The sequence below is a fragment of the Mauremys reevesii genome, unplaced genomic scaffold (genome assembly GCF_016161935.1).
Source record: "Mauremys reevesii isolate NIE-2019 unplaced genomic scaffold, ASM1616193v1 Contig100, whole genome shotgun sequence".
Lineage (NCBI taxonomy): Eukaryota > Metazoa > Chordata > Testudines > Geoemydidae > Mauremys > Mauremys reevesii.
This window is the reverse complement of record NW_024100717.1, coordinates 251705-267178: the sequence shown is the minus strand read 5'-3', so window position 1 is coordinate 267178 and position 15474 is coordinate 251705. Positions and strand designations below refer to the sequence as shown.

General features: G+C 42.8%; 1 long non-coding RNA gene across 1 annotated transcript; it reads left to right on the top strand.

The window, feature by feature from the left end:
* The first annotated feature begins 2797 nt into the window (after nucleotides 1–2797).
* Nucleotides 2798–5012, top strand: LOC120392568. Its single transcript, XR_005591726.1, has 3 exons — nucleotides 2798–2855; nucleotides 3855–3980; nucleotides 4973–5012. It is a non-coding gene; the product is annotated as an uncharacterized LOC120392568 (long non-coding RNA).
* The last annotated feature ends 10462 nt before the right edge of the window (nucleotides 5013–15474 follow it).

Below are 15474 nucleotides of genomic sequence, written 5' to 3'. Positions count from 1 at the left end.
AAGCTTGTAACTCAGCATGTGAGCAATTTTAGCAGAATGTCCACTGGCATGGTGAGTCCAACTATAGTATAGTCAGTCAGAGTTCTCTGCTCACTGATACATTTGGACAATAAAATCCAAAATCCCATTGACTTTAATCAGATTGTGGCTTTCAGAAAATGTCCACATGGTGGGTCTGGGGGGGGGGGGGGGCTGTACTACATCTGGAGATTCAGCAGGAATTCTCACTCATTTGGGCTCTGGTGGGTAGATTCGGGATTAAGCAAAACTCCTCACTCACTTCAGGCATTGATTAACATTAATTTTGGCAACCCTCAACCTTTGAGGTGTCTCCCTTTATTCATCCTGAAAACGGGGATAATGGTAAGTATTAAAAAAGTTATGAATTAATTATTCTTTGGAATTTTGAGGTCCTTGAAAGCACAATGTTTTGTTATCTAAGGGGCTAATTCCAAACCAATTGCATTTATTCAGTGGTGATCCTATGGACTCCAGTGAACTTTCAATCACACCCTTAGTGTAGAAAATGTTATTAATATCATCTATATTTATTCACAGAAACAGAAAGTGATTTCTTTCATAGCTGATAAATATCCTAATATCATCACTGAGTCTCTGTTTATCCATCTTTAAAACAGAGATAATAGTTACCTACTCCACAGTGTACATTCTGGCTTAATAATTGTTGCCACTTTTAAGAATCTTGGAAGCAAGTTAGTTGCTAGCTGAGTGCAGGCACTTTGACTAGTATCAAAAAAGTCCTTCTTGAAAAGTTCGGTCTTTAAGGACATTTATCAATATTTCCTTAAAGACACCAACCCTTTTGTAAGTTCCTATTGGGCTTTGACTGGACTAGTCTCTAGAGAGGGCACTATGATCACAAAGGCTTGTGTAGGCAGGGCAAGGCTGTATGTCCATTGCCCTTTTATGGAGATCAGACCTGGTTGGCATGGCACACCCCTCATTATGAAGTCCCCTGGCCCAAGACCAGCCATCAGTGCATTCAGCTCAGGTCAGTGCTCAGCTTTGTATCAGGAAGAGCTGATTAGTGGGTTGCTGAATTGTAGCTATTTTAGAAGTTCTGCCTGCTTCCTGGGTTAGGGATTTCAGACATACTCATGAGATACCTAAGGCAGCGCCTAGATGATCTGAGGGCAGCACCCTGTGTATTATCCAGTTCTGTGGTGCATGATGGGTACATCTGGGAAAGGACTGGTCAAAGAGCACATGCTGGAATGCAGCCCCTAGGGCTGCATATGATGACGTTTCTTTACATAAGGGCTCTGGGAGAGTTAACGGCCACAGCGAGGCAGAGGAGTTATTTCACTCTTGGTTGAAAATGCTGGTTTGTCATTTATTTTGTGGGACATTAACTGAATTGAAAAAGCAGCTGGTGTGTGGGGTAAAGAAGCTACATGCCTTTCCAAGGGCTACCAGCCTAATTTTGGACTTCTCCTGAAGGAACTAGCAGAGCAGTCCATTGTCACACTTGCTCACTGGGGGCTTCTGAAGAGAAGGATTTCCATATTTCTGTTGTATGAGAGATATGGAAACAGTTTGACTACCAGGCCCAGCTGCACAAATCACATCATTGCTGGATAAATTCCTGTCCTGTGTCATTTATGAGGCGATAATCACCTGGGGGAAAGTCCTTCGAATGTCGATTCTAATCCCTTCCCTAGCTAGTGATCAAAGGTTTGTATGTATTACCAATCACCAGAGCATCTATGGCTTTTGCTCCTGCAGAGTACAGTGATAATAAAACAAGATGACAGTCATGATGAGAAACATACCCTTTCCTGAGTAGCTTCCTTGCTGATCAGGTTTGGGTGGAATTTGGCTGATCATCGACTCTACCCCTCCTACCCCCACCCACATCATTTCAGATTCTCCACTATATGAATCTCCCATCAATTCAACTAACTCCGTTCTTCTTTATCTATTCTCCATGGACCATCAGAAGTAAACACAGCCCTTTCTGATGGTTTGAAGAAATAAACTCAGTACAAAGCAAAGCAGTATCGAGAAAGTACATGAAAGGGAACTCTCTTACAAGATCATCTACAGTGTGGAAAATAGAGAATACACTAATTTAAGTCATTTCTCAAGATCTCCAGTGATGGAACCTCAATTCCTATTCTATGCAATTTACTCCTTTTGTCAGAGATTGCCATTTAACTCCCTAGAAAATTTGATTAATGTCTAGTGTGAATGTCTCTTTTTATCCAGTTACAATCGGAGTACCATCAGAGGAGGATGGATTACGTGAAATCAACGCTGGATTCTTGGTAAGAAAAGAGTTTTGCATTACACACATTATATCGTGTGGGTCGGGAAAGATGAGCGTTAAAGTCGCATAGTTATGCCAACAGTCTCCGAATGGCACAGAGGCTGACAGCTTCCCAGATAACCCTGCAGGCAGCTCTTAGTATAGAACGAATCATGTCTCCTTCTTAATCTCTTGACTGTTGTGTTGCTGAATGTCTGGGTTCCTCTCAGAGATCCCGTTCCTCAATATCCTTTTTCTAGGTACCTGAAAGGTGCATTAAGCCACTATTTTCAATGGGGTTTCCCGTTCAATATTAGAGTCAGCAATGATTTAGCTCCTCTACTCTTCACTGTTTTCCTTCTAGCACTGTCCCTAAATTGCTGTGCTTATTGATACTTTATTATTATTATCGGAACTCACTACTAATATTTTGTTGTTTCCATTTTATTTAGGATGAAGGGGCCATTGAGGCCATACCCCATCTCCGCAGTAAATTTGCTGCATCCCTCTGGCCCCTCACTGCCTTCTTTATGCCCAGTGAAGGCTCCTTATATGCCACAAAGGCATATCAAGCCTCATTCAGCGGGTAATTCTGGGATCAGCTTCCTCCTCCCTGAGTATCCAGCACTTCGGGGAGCCGAACTCCCACCATTCGGAAAGTGTGGATGCAGCAGTCATTGAAAAACACTTCCCACAGGCAGAGATCTCTATCCTGCCTAGACCCCAGTCAAGTCTGGGTTTAAAATACTCTGGGAGGGCTCAGGCCCTCAGCATTGGACTCGCTTTTCAAGTGATGAGGCTCCTCTTCAAAGAGGAGAAAGAAGGGAGTTAGGGACAGAAAATGAAGTACTCGCATCTCTAGGTTGATGACAGTTTCACTGTTTGTGTTTCACTGTAGACTGTAGGGCAGGCTCAAGGTGAGGAAGACAACTACTATGTTGTCAGGGTTTTATCAAGCCATTTCTACTGTCCAGTCTGGGAAGGAGCAACAGACAGTTCCTTTAAAGAGCCCAATAATCACTTGTAAGGAGAATATTCCTTAAGATTCAATGCCTCTGAGTAACGTCCTACCTCCTCCCTGATGAGATGGAGTTTTCTCCCTTTGTGACCAAGAGCAACAACAATAGCTCACAGATGTTAAGGTCAGAAGGGATCATCGTGATCTGACCTCATGCACATTGCAGGCCACAGAACCGCAGCAACCCACTCCTGTAATAGGCCCTAATCTCTGACTGAGTTACTAAGGTGTGATGGAACAAAGCACCTGCTGTGATGGCTGAAGGCCATGGAGGGGTTAGGCAGCCATTGGAGAGGAACACCAGTGAGTCTCTCGCCCAATGACGTGATATGAGACTTTTGAGATACTTAGGAGATGGGTTTCCAAAATAGGCTTTGATATTTCTGCTAGTTAATAAAATACAGCTTTCATTGGAAAACGGAAGGAAATTGGATTAACAGGGATCTTACTGGGAGGTGGGATCATGTGGTGTTGTTAACATGGATCATATCATATGGGGAAGCAGGAGATAGAGAAGGGAATTGATCCAATTATGCTAATATTTCCTTGTCTTTCATTTTATTTAAGGATGAGTGCTCCATCCTGGGCCTCTTTAAGAAATGACCTTCCTTTTCCTGCCCCCGGTCTGTCAGAGGCACAGATCTACAGCCAGTACATAGCTTTGCTGGAAGAGAGTGGACCCTCTGCCAGAGAGTGAGCATTAGGATTCTTTGTCTGTGTGCACATGGAGAGGGAGGGCAAGTGGGTAGATGTACATATACATACAAGATTTTGAGTGCAGCCATGGAATACGGTTGCCACCCTTCTAAAAAAATGAACTCACAAGACAAATTCTCTGCAGTTGTTTTAGGAAAGATGGGGTTTTGTCTTACCACCAACAGGCCCCAACCATTCTTCCTCCTCTTAACATCTTCTTGCAATGCAAACAGTCCTTTTCCTCTCTCCCAACCTCATCCTGCTACTATCTGTGTAGTGATAGTCCTATTCTCTCCTATCCCTTTCCTTTGCTGAGTGGGAAATGTCTTTTTTTTATTATATCATTTGTGCAATGCTTCGATGGCTCATTCATTGCTATGGCAAACAAGTTGACTGCCAATGTCTGCAGTTGGATCTGCCCTGTTCCTTACTATCCTGAATAACTAAGAACTGAAAAGGAGAGTTAGGTGGAGGAGTTTGAACAAAAATGGTAGCATCCAAGAAACAACTATGGAATCTTTCAATTAATATCCGCTGGGGAAGATTACAGCATTGTCTGTGAGCTTGTAGCTACAGGCCAGGGAGGGTGGAGGGGAGCTGTGAACACCCTGAATTTGCACAGAGTCAGAGGGTGCCCCTAAAGGGACAATGTGGCAAGTGAGCTCTAGATGACGAGGAGCAGAAATAAAAACATGTCAACTCTTAAATGTGGTGTGGACTTTCCATGACTCACACCCTCTCATGCCTCACTTTAGCCCATTGAATGGTGGGGTTCGGAAAGAAGAATGGAGAGGGCTGGGAACTGGCCAGCAGCACCATGGGAGAATGCAATAATTGCCGTTAATTTTACAGACACCCCAGCTTGGTCCACTCTTAATGTCAAGTCCCTCTGAAGGACAAGCTATTGAGCTCAAACCATGTCCCCCGATCTCCTCAATTCGGTAGCAGCTGTCTTCCCCATCTAATGAATGCCTTCTCTCTTTTTTCAGCAACTCTGCGCAGCCAAAGAGCAGCCATATTACTTCCTCTCCTTTCAGAGGGTCAGGAGGTAAGTGATTTCTACAGTTCTCTAGGGGAGGATTGAACTGGATGACTGAATGTGCTGTTTGCTGCACCTTCTTGCATTTTCAGAGGATGTCTTTTTTTAGCAGCAGCAGCATTCAGTTTGCTGAACGATTATGAAACATTTAGTGCTTCTTAAAATCTCCTTGTGCCTCTTTGGAGGCCACATCCTGCATTTCCAGCCACAACAAACTAGAACTATATTTCAGAGAAGACAAAGAGGATGAAATGTTGACTGTGTGACCCACTGCCATTATACTATAGGGGGAGGTGGAAGAGAACTTGCAAACATCCAACCCCACAGCTTGACATGCCCTCCACAGCAGTTCTCTATTCCCATGCTAGGCAGCTACCACCAGTGGCCATTTGGAGACAGACAAGGGAGATCTGTCTGCTTGCAGGAGATGCAACATAATTAGTATCAAACCAGCCTCACTTTTCTCAGCATTGTTTCCTTCCTTACACTGCCAGGATTGGTTTTTGCTCTAAAGAGAAGTGATGCTTTACAACCAAATCACTAAGGGTGTTTGGTACACATGAGATGTAAATAGTATAAGAAAGAGCAAACCATCTTTTGCTGAGTTATTATGGGCAGGGATAACTGAGAAATATGTACAGTCATTAATGAAGATGAGAATGAGGAATTCAGCACTTCAGTCACTAAGGTGATTTCTTTTTCTAACACCACTTTAGAATCAAGGGAGCTGCGTGAGCGCCTGCAGGTCTTCTAGGCGGAGAATTATACCAAGGGAATGTGTCAACATTTGAGAAGGAACCCCTCTCCCAAAACACTTGATGTTTAGCAGACTAATATACTTCTAGGCTGTGTGACATTAACTCTGCTTTCCCTTCTCTTTCAGGCTCCTCATGGAAATCCATGGGTCCAGCCCACCTTTAAAGTAAGTAGCAATGACTGGTGCCCAAGGGGAGGGAGAGAGGATGTAAAAGATCAAGCAGGATCCTATTTCTTCCTGGGGACCCTGCAGGTCTTCTAGGTGGAAAATTATACCAAGTGAATGTGTCAACATTTGAGAAGGAACCCCTCTCCCAAAACACTTGATGTTTAGCAGACTAATATACTTCTAGGCTGTGTGACATTAACTCTGCTTTCCCTTCTCTTTCAGGCTCCTCATGGAAATCCATGGGTCCAGCCCACCTTTAAAGTAAGTAGCAATGACTGGTGCCCAAGGGGAGGGAGAGAGGATGTAAAAGATCAAGCAGGATCCTATTTCTTCCTGGGTCCCACAGCCAAGGGACATTCCAACTCTCTCTCAGATCATCTCTTTTCCCAGTTTCCAGCAGGTCATCTTCATGGAATGCTCTCCCCAGTTCATTGAAACACAGTAGAGAGGCTTCCATCAGGGTTTTTATTCCTATCCTTTTCTAAATATTGTCTCAGAGGAGGCTGTTGTACCATAGCTGGTTATAGTTCTATGGGTATCTATACACCACACAGTGCTAATACCATGGGGAAAGGCCTTTGTACAAAGAAATTCATTTAAAATAGAAGGAAAAAGCCATTTGTCCCTGATGTCTCATCATAGCAAAGACTCTGAAACTTCCTTCTTTTTAAAGCTATTACTAAGTTCCTGTTTGTTGCTTTTTGTCTTCCCAGCAGTCACCAGATGAGAGACTACACACCACCAGGGATGGTCCCCGTGGCCATGCCGTTTCAAATTCCACCACATGATGTCTGGCAGGTAAACTATCCTGCAGTTTTGAGCCTTCCCTGCAAACTCTATACTATACCAGCACAAAGAAACAGCTGCTATCGGGGATCAAAATCCATCTGCATTCTCTCCGTTCAAAACCAGTGCTACTGGACGGCATCAGTCGTGTTAGTCTGTAGCCGCAAAAAGAACAGGAGTACTTGTGGCACCTTAGAGACTAACACATTTACTTGAGCATAACCTTTTGTGGGTTACAGCCCACTTCATCGGATTCATGAGGTGGAAAATACAGTAGGAAGATAGATATAGATATATATTCAAAGAGAAGAAAAAACTTTTTGTAGTGGTAATCAAAATGGTCTATTTGCAGCAGTTGACAAGAAGTTGTGAAGACCAGTGTTTGTGTGTGTGGGGTGGGGGGGGAGAGAATAAACATGGGGAAATTGTTTTACCTTGTGTAATGACCCATCCACTCCCAGTCTTTATTTAAGCCTTATTTAATGATTTGTGTCCATTTCTTCTTTTCCGTAGAGACTGTCCGGTTTGGCCAATGTACATGGCAGAGGGACACTGCTGGCACATGATGGCATATATCATATTGGTAGATGTGCAGGTGAACGAGCCTCTGATAGCGTGGCTGATGTGATTAGGTCCTATGATGTTTCCCCTGAGTAGATATGTGGACAGAGAGTTGGCAAGGGGCTTTGTTGCAAGGATAGGTTCCTGGCTTAGTGTTTTTGTCGTGTGGTCTGCGGTTGCTGGTGAGAATTTGCTTCAGGTTCGGGAGCTGACTGCAAGCAAGGACTGGCCTGTCTCCCAAGATCTGTGAGAGTGATGGATCATCCTTCAGGATAGCTTGTAGATCCTTGATGATGTGCTGGAGAGGTTTTAGTTGAGGGATAATGGGGCGGCTACTGGTGTTCTGTTTCTTCCTTTGTTGGGTCTGTCCTGTAGTAGGTGACTTCTGGGTACTCTTCTGGCTCTGTTTATCTGTTTCTTCACTTCAGCAGGTGGGTATTGTAGTTATAAGAACACTTGATAGAGATCTTGTAGGTTTTGTCTCTGTCTGATGGGTTGGAGCAAATGCGATTGTATCGTAGAGCTTGGCTGTAGACAATGGATCGTGTGGTGTGGTCTGGATAAAAGCTGGAGGCATGTAGGTAAGTAGAGAGCTCCATAGATTTCCGGTATAGGGCGGTGTTTATGTGATCATCGCTTATTAACCCTGTAGCGTCCAGGAAGTGGATCTCTTGTGTGGACTGGTACAGGCTGAGATTGATGGCGGGGTGGAAATTGTTGAAATCCTGGTGGAATTCCTCAAGGGCTTCTTTTCCATGGGTCCAGATGCTGAAGATGTCATCAACGTAGCGCAAGTAGAGCAGGGGCGTTAGGGGACGAGAGCTGAGGAAGCGTTGTTCTAAGTCAGCCATAAAAATGTTGGCATACTGTGGGGCCATGCGGGTCCCCATAGCAGTGCCGCTGATTGGAAGGTATATGTTGTCCCCAAATGTGAACTAGTTATGGGTGAGGACAAAGTCACAAAGTTCGGCCACCAGGTTTGCCGTGACTTAGAACAAGCGCAAGGAAAGCAGGGGCGTTAGGAGACGAGAGCTGAGGAAGCGTTGTTCTAAGTCACGGCAAACATGGGGGCCGAACTTTGTGGCTTTTTCCTCACCCATAACTATTTCACATTTTGGGACAACATATCCCTTCCAATCAGCGGCACTGCTCTGGGGATCTACAACCTCTCCTGAAGGACGATCCATCACTCTCACAGATCTTGGGAGACAGGACAGTCCTGGCTTACAGACAGCCCCTCAACCTGAAGCAAATTCTCACCAGCAACCACAGACCATACAACAAAAACACTAACCCGGGAACCTATCCCTGCAACAAAGCCCTTTGCCATCTCTGTCCACATATCTATTCAGGGGACATCATCACTGGACCTAATCACATCAGCCACACTGTCAGAGGCTCATTCACCTGCACATCTACCAATGTGATAAATGTCATCATGGGCCAGCAATGTCTCTCTGCCATGTACATTGGCCAACCCGGACAGCCTCTACGGAAAAGAAGAAATGGACACAAATCAGACATCAAGCATTATAACATTCAGAAACCAGTCAGAGAACACCTCAGTCTCCCTGGTCACTCGATTACAGACGTAAAAGTTGCAAAATTACAACAATAAAACTTAAAAACAGACTCCAGCGAGAGACTGCTGAATTGGAATTAATTTGCCAAATGGACACCATTACATTAGGCTTAAATAAAAACGGGGAGTGTATGAGTCATTACATAAAGTTTTGATTACCACTACAAAAAGTTCTTCTCTCTCCTGCTGGTAATAGCTCATCTTAAGTGATCACTCTCATTACAGTGTGTATGGTAACACCCATTGTTTCAGGTTCTCTGTGTTTATATATCTATATCTATCTTCCTACTGTATTTCCACTACATGCATGCGATGAAGTGGACTGTAGTCCACAAAAGCTTATGTTCAAATAAATTTGTTAATCTCTAAGGTACCACCAGTACTCCTGTACTTTTTGCAAAGATAGACTACTCTGGCTGCTACTCTGAAACCTGTCATTATGCAAGGCACTGAATTCAGCCGTATGGAGTGGAAATTCATCAATTTCATAAAATCTCGCACAGATACAGACAGACATCATCTTTCTTTGCAAATGCAAACGGATGGACATCATATCAAAAGGACTGAGGGTAAAAAATCCATTACAATCGACGTATCACACAGACTATGCTGACAGATTGTGCCACACACTCTCAAAGAAACTGCGGAACCACCTGACCATCATCCTATACAGCAAACAGGGAAAGATTAAGAATGAACTCTCCAAACTGGATACTCTCATCAAAAACCAACCTTCCACACAAACTTCCTCGTGGCTGGACTTTACAAAAACTAGAGAAGCCATTTACAACACACACTTTGCTTCTCTACAGAGGAAAAGGATACTCAACTAGCTAAACTAACTACATATCACAAGGGGCCACAACAGTGGATCCTTAACCCAGCAAGATTGTTAATCTTTCCAGCTATTCTCTTAGCCCAGCAGAAGAGTTTGTCCTATCTCGGGGCCTCTCCTTCTGACCCTCCACGCATTGTTTCATGTTCTCTGTGTATATATAGATATATAGATAGATCTATATATCTATATATAGATAGATTAGATAGATATCTTCCTCCTGTATTTTCCCCTGCATGCATCCCATGAAGTAGCATGTAAAAGCTTATGCTCAAATAAATTTGTTACTCTAAGGTGCCGCAAGTTCTCCTGTTCTTTTTGAGGATAACTGCAGTGAATCAATCTCTGCACTAGGAATGCTGTAAGATGCTTCTCTCTGCTAGGACAGAAAAATCGCCTTTGCTAAAACTGTTCTCAGTAACCACACTGCAGTGAGTAGCCTGTCCTCACGGAGCCAACAGTTCACTTCCTTGAGCACCCCCAACTTAGGTCATAACCACACTGCACATACTCCTCTCCTCCTTCCCCAGCCACCTGTACAGTTTGCCCTCTGTCTATTCCAAGTTCTGGAACGGAAGTAAGTTATCTTGTCAACAAACACCCTCCCCCCACCATCTTAACAGGGTGGCATTGTCTGATGCTCAAACTCATGCTGCAGCATTTTCAGTGCAGGGTGTCCTATCTGATCGAGATATCCGCTGTCAGGCTCAGGGTATAAGTACTTCTTGTCAGAAGCCTTCCAATGCTCCCTGAAACAGCAGGTGGCTATGAGGAGGGTTTTCCTCACTCTGTTCTCCTGTTTTAAAATGTGAAGGAAACATTCAAGAACAGCAGTGCTGTTACAAGACTCGCTCTTCCAGAGATACCTCCTCATGACAGGGCCCAGCACTGCAGCAACTTCAGCCCATCTCCTCCTTCACACTCTGGTTGTCTAGGATGGGGACTCGGCCCTCCAGCCAGGTCACATTCAATTCCATCCCCTTTCTGAGGTAACCAAAGTCCAAACCAAATGATATAGCCCACTAATCAAAAGCAATAAGCAAGATCTTCTACCCCACCTGGGCCCGTCATTAGTTCCACTAGCCACATTAACAGAACATACGCTCTACCATTCTTGAGCTCAAGTCTCTACAAACGTTTCACCGCCAGCTACCCTTCCCATGTTCCACAGTTTTTCCCGCTCTTTTCATAGACTGCTGAATCATCAGAGGCCCAGCTCCCCCTGAGTCACTGACCCTCAGGACCTCTTCCCTGGAGTCCTTCCCCTTTTGTCTGCCTTTTCTTGGGCTAGCACCTGCTCCCCCATCTGTCTGGCTGTGGTCTGGCCTTTTACAGGAACTCCTCACTTAAAGTCATCCTGGTTAACGTTGTTTCAATGTTAAGTTGCTGATCAATTAGGGAACATGCTCGTTTAAAGTTGGGAAATGCTCCCTTCTAATGGCGTTCGGCAGCCGCCTGTTTTGTCCCCTGCTTGCAGAAAGAGCAGCCCGTTGCAGCTAGCTGGTGGGGGCTTGGAACCAGAATGGACCAACAACCCGCCTATCAGCTCCCCACTCCCTTAATTTCCCTGTGCTGAAGCTGCTCAGGAGGCTATCAATTACAGGCTATCAATTGCAAGCAGTTCAGCCTTGATTAACCTGGAGCAACTGCCATTTGGTTACCATGGTACTAGGGATTTGTTTAGCCTGGGGCTAACATACTTCTTCCTCAGTACTTTACTGTAGCCCTCCAGCCTTGTCCCATCACAGCGTATACATTACAAAAGTAGGCTAAAGGTCACAGCCGCTGAATGTAGGTAAAAGGGTCATAACTGAATGAATGTAGGCTAAAGATTAGGAAAGTTTTAAACAATGATTGACAGATAATGGCCCACATGGGCTGACAGGCAGCTAGCCAACAGAATGTAAACAAGTAGGATGATATAACAGATAACCAATGAAATGCTGAGTCTAAAAATAGATAGCATTCCCAGGATAAAAGAAATGTTTACTTTTTTTGTGGAAAACAGAGGTAGACCAGCCTGAGAAGCGATATCTGTATAACACATGGCAGATTCCCTAACGGGACAGATAACAGTTTGGGTGTTTTTGTGGAAAACATAATTGTGGTCACGACGAGAACCAAAAAACACAATCCTGTAAGTGAGAGGATAGGAACTAGAGTTATAATCTGCATTCCCGCCATAGTCTCCGAGTTAGCCAGGGAATTTAGCACTCAGGTATTATTATCTGGCTAAGTGTGCAAAATAACATAAAAATGTCAGCAAAGAAAGGAAAATTGAATGGTAATAAATTTAGGTTAGGAAAAATGGGGTTAGAGGATTTTGTTTTAAAATATCAGAATGGCCCTTGGAAGCCTGGTGCTTTTATTGGACCTGATGCATATCGCCAATTATATGAGCAATGGGATAAGCCTAATTAAAAAGGGAATCTGTACAGGAGGCCCAAACAAAAAGGAAAATAAAAGGCTGCCCTACAGGGTTAACAAAAATGCTTTAACACATGAAGCCCAGGCTCTAGCCACGCAGAAAGAGGCAAGTGAGGCACACATAGACCAGGACAAGATAAGGTAGGAAGTGGCGGAGTGAAAACAAAAAGTGTTAGATGGGCAAGCTGTAGTGAGAGCTGTGCTTACAGATGTCGAGGAGGAAAATAAGCTTAGCCACGAGGCCTGTCAGTGCCAAAATTATGCTCTGAAAAGTGAGTTGCAAGTGAGAAAAGGAGCGAGAGTGGCAGCAAAGGGGCCACAGGGGAGAAATTGGGATGGTGATTTCCCCGGCTTGCACAATAAAGAGGAAGGGACCAATCCTTGGGTTAGGGATTCCTCCAATTTGTACAATGAGGGTGTAGCGCTCATCAGGTTTCGATGAACAGGGCTGGGTTCTTTTGGATCCCGCCACCCATTCAGCAGGGTGTATCTTTTCTCTTTGTTTTTTTTCCCCTATGAAATTATATGGTGGTGCCTCCACCTCCCTCGCTTCTTCCTGGCAGGGTCACCAGGGCAGCTTGGGCAGAAAACTCCACCTACAGAGTAATCTCCACTTACTTGCCAGATAGTTGGAGACTTCCAAGAAATAACACAAACGCATAAGAATATGTTCCACACAATAATTATCTTAAACAGGAGACAAATACAACATAACAGGGTGAAACACTATTTTTAGGGTCACCCGTGCCCACACTGAAAATACCTGTGACTCGATGGAACAAGTGTAAAATTTGTGTCCTGTTGGTACGCGCACTTTGCTGGGGCCCTTGATGACCTATACAATTCTTCTCTGCAGTGGTTAACCAGTGTGGCTGACTGAGTTCAGTACAGTCCAAAATACAAAAGAAAGAGCGGCCATCCCCGAAAAGGAAGATTGAGAAGGTATCAGTTTCCGACAATGGTCCTCAGCAAAGAGGGGGCCAACAAAATAAAGGGAAGGTCAAAGTTCTAAAAGGGAAAAATGGAGAGCCCTTGATTCATTCAGGAGTTTGGTTTGGAAGCGACTATTGTGATATGAGAGAAGGGACCAAACTGACAGGTTATCTATCCACTGCTGAGCTGCTCGAAGCTGAGCAGATCAGAAGGGAGCTGAACCCCACCATCAGAGAAGTAGCCTACGGAGGCCAGATGCCCCCAAGCTCTCCAGGGTCAACACAAGATCATGCCGATGGCATATTTTCATCAGGATACCTGGGGAGCCCTACAAAAGATGTGAAACTTACTAATGGAAAATATTACAAGGATTTAATAAAGCAGAGAGTAAAATTCCATTTAAAAATAGTGGAGTGTATAGTTGTTTAAAAAGAATAATCAAATTATCTAGTTATCATTAGAAGTCTTGCAGTTAGACTAGTAAGTAATCCCAATTCTCTGTCTTTACTTAGGATAGAGGAATTACCAGAAAAGAAAAGAATTCAGAGGAATGGACCAGGAGTTCCAGGAGCAGGCAAGGATTGGTACAGTTTACAGATTCTGTTTATTTCAAGAGCACCCTCTTTAAAACTATGTCCAGGAATAGTAGCACAGCTCATGGTGGATTAGTGGGAAGGCCAATGACTCAAGTAGTCATTGAGGAAGGTGTTTATAGCCAGTGGTGCTATCTGAATAGGAGGCCACTCCTCTCATCGAAGTGTCCCAGATAGTAACCAATGAATGTTTAGAAATGATTCCCCAGTATCCTGGAAGACAATATTTGGGATCAATGGATATAGAAGTTTAGTCCCTTAAGTTCTTTTATGAGATTCCAAATAGGGACAAAAGATTTACAAGGATGATTTTTATTAAAGAGCATAGGAAACTATGGTGTTATCGGTATTGATATTAAACAAAACCTCAATGTTACAATTGATTTAGTAAATAAAGGTTCTCTGGAAAGTTACACATTTTTACCAGTTGTGTATATTGTTACAATTGTTCTTTCATTATTTGTTTAAATAACAAACTATATTTAATAAAAGAAAGCTTTGGAAAAGAAGATGCGTAGTGTTGTTTTAAAATGAGGAATGGGATACCAAAAATCCAATGTGTATTGATGAATAAGAGGAATGTAATTTACTTTTTACACTAGGAGGGGATAAAACCTTTGTTTATTTGGAAGACGGAAGTGTGTTTTCATGTTAGAAAACCTAGTGACATAAGAATTAAAACAGAAAATGTCATGTATAGGTACAGGTATGTACCTTGTATACTAACCAAAGCATTCAGAGAATAAAAGCGGGACAACAAGAATATATCGTGCCCCTATTTAAAAAAAAAATAACCAAACAAAAAAAACCCAACCAACAAACACAAAGAGCACAAACATTACAGCTCCAGAAGCATCTTGAGAAAAAAAAATTTGGGATTGTTAAGAGATACTAGTTTAGTTAAGAAATATTACCCCAAATTAACAATCAATTGAAAGTGAAAGATATCCAATTAAAAATGAAAATGTATTCATTAGGCTAGACTAGGTAAAAAGAAAGAAGAAACTAATAAAATAGCCCTGAGAAATGTGATCAATATTAAAAAAGAGAATAAAACTAAAATGGATCTTGCACCCACAAGAGTGACAGATAAAATAAAGCCAGTCCCACTATCGATAGATAGATAGATAGATAGATAGATAGATAGATAGATAGAAAAAGGGGGCATCAAAATGGTTTCACGTCTCTCAACTAAAGTAATAGGAGTAAGATTCTGAAAAGAATTGCAAATATAACTGTGTACCTAGTTGTTAATCGAATGTTTGGACTCCCGAGAGAAGTGAGAAGATTTTTCTATTATTTCTTTTATAGGTAAAAGAAGAACACGCCAGGACCCAGATAATACCAGATAAACTGCTGGGACTAGGTGATCCTAGTGTGCTGTTAAGGGGAAATTCGTATCCTAACTCAAAAAAATTAAATCGTGATTAATCGCAGTTTTAATCACACTCATAACAATAGAATACCAACTGAAATTTATTAAATATTTTGGATGTTTTCTACATTTTCAAATAGATTGATTTTGATTACAGCACGCGTTCTATTATTATTTTTATTACAAATATGTACCCTGTAAAACGATAAGCAAAAGAAATGGCATTTCTCAATTCACCTCATACAAGTATTCTAGTGCAATCTCTGTCACGAAAGTGCACCTTACAGGTGTAGAGGCATGTTCCAAAAAATAACTGCACTCAAAAGTAAAACAATGTAAAACTTTAGAGCCGACACGTCCACACGGTGCTACTTCTTGTTCAGCCAATCCCTAAGACTAAGAAGTATTTTGACATTGAAAGGAGATAATGCTGCC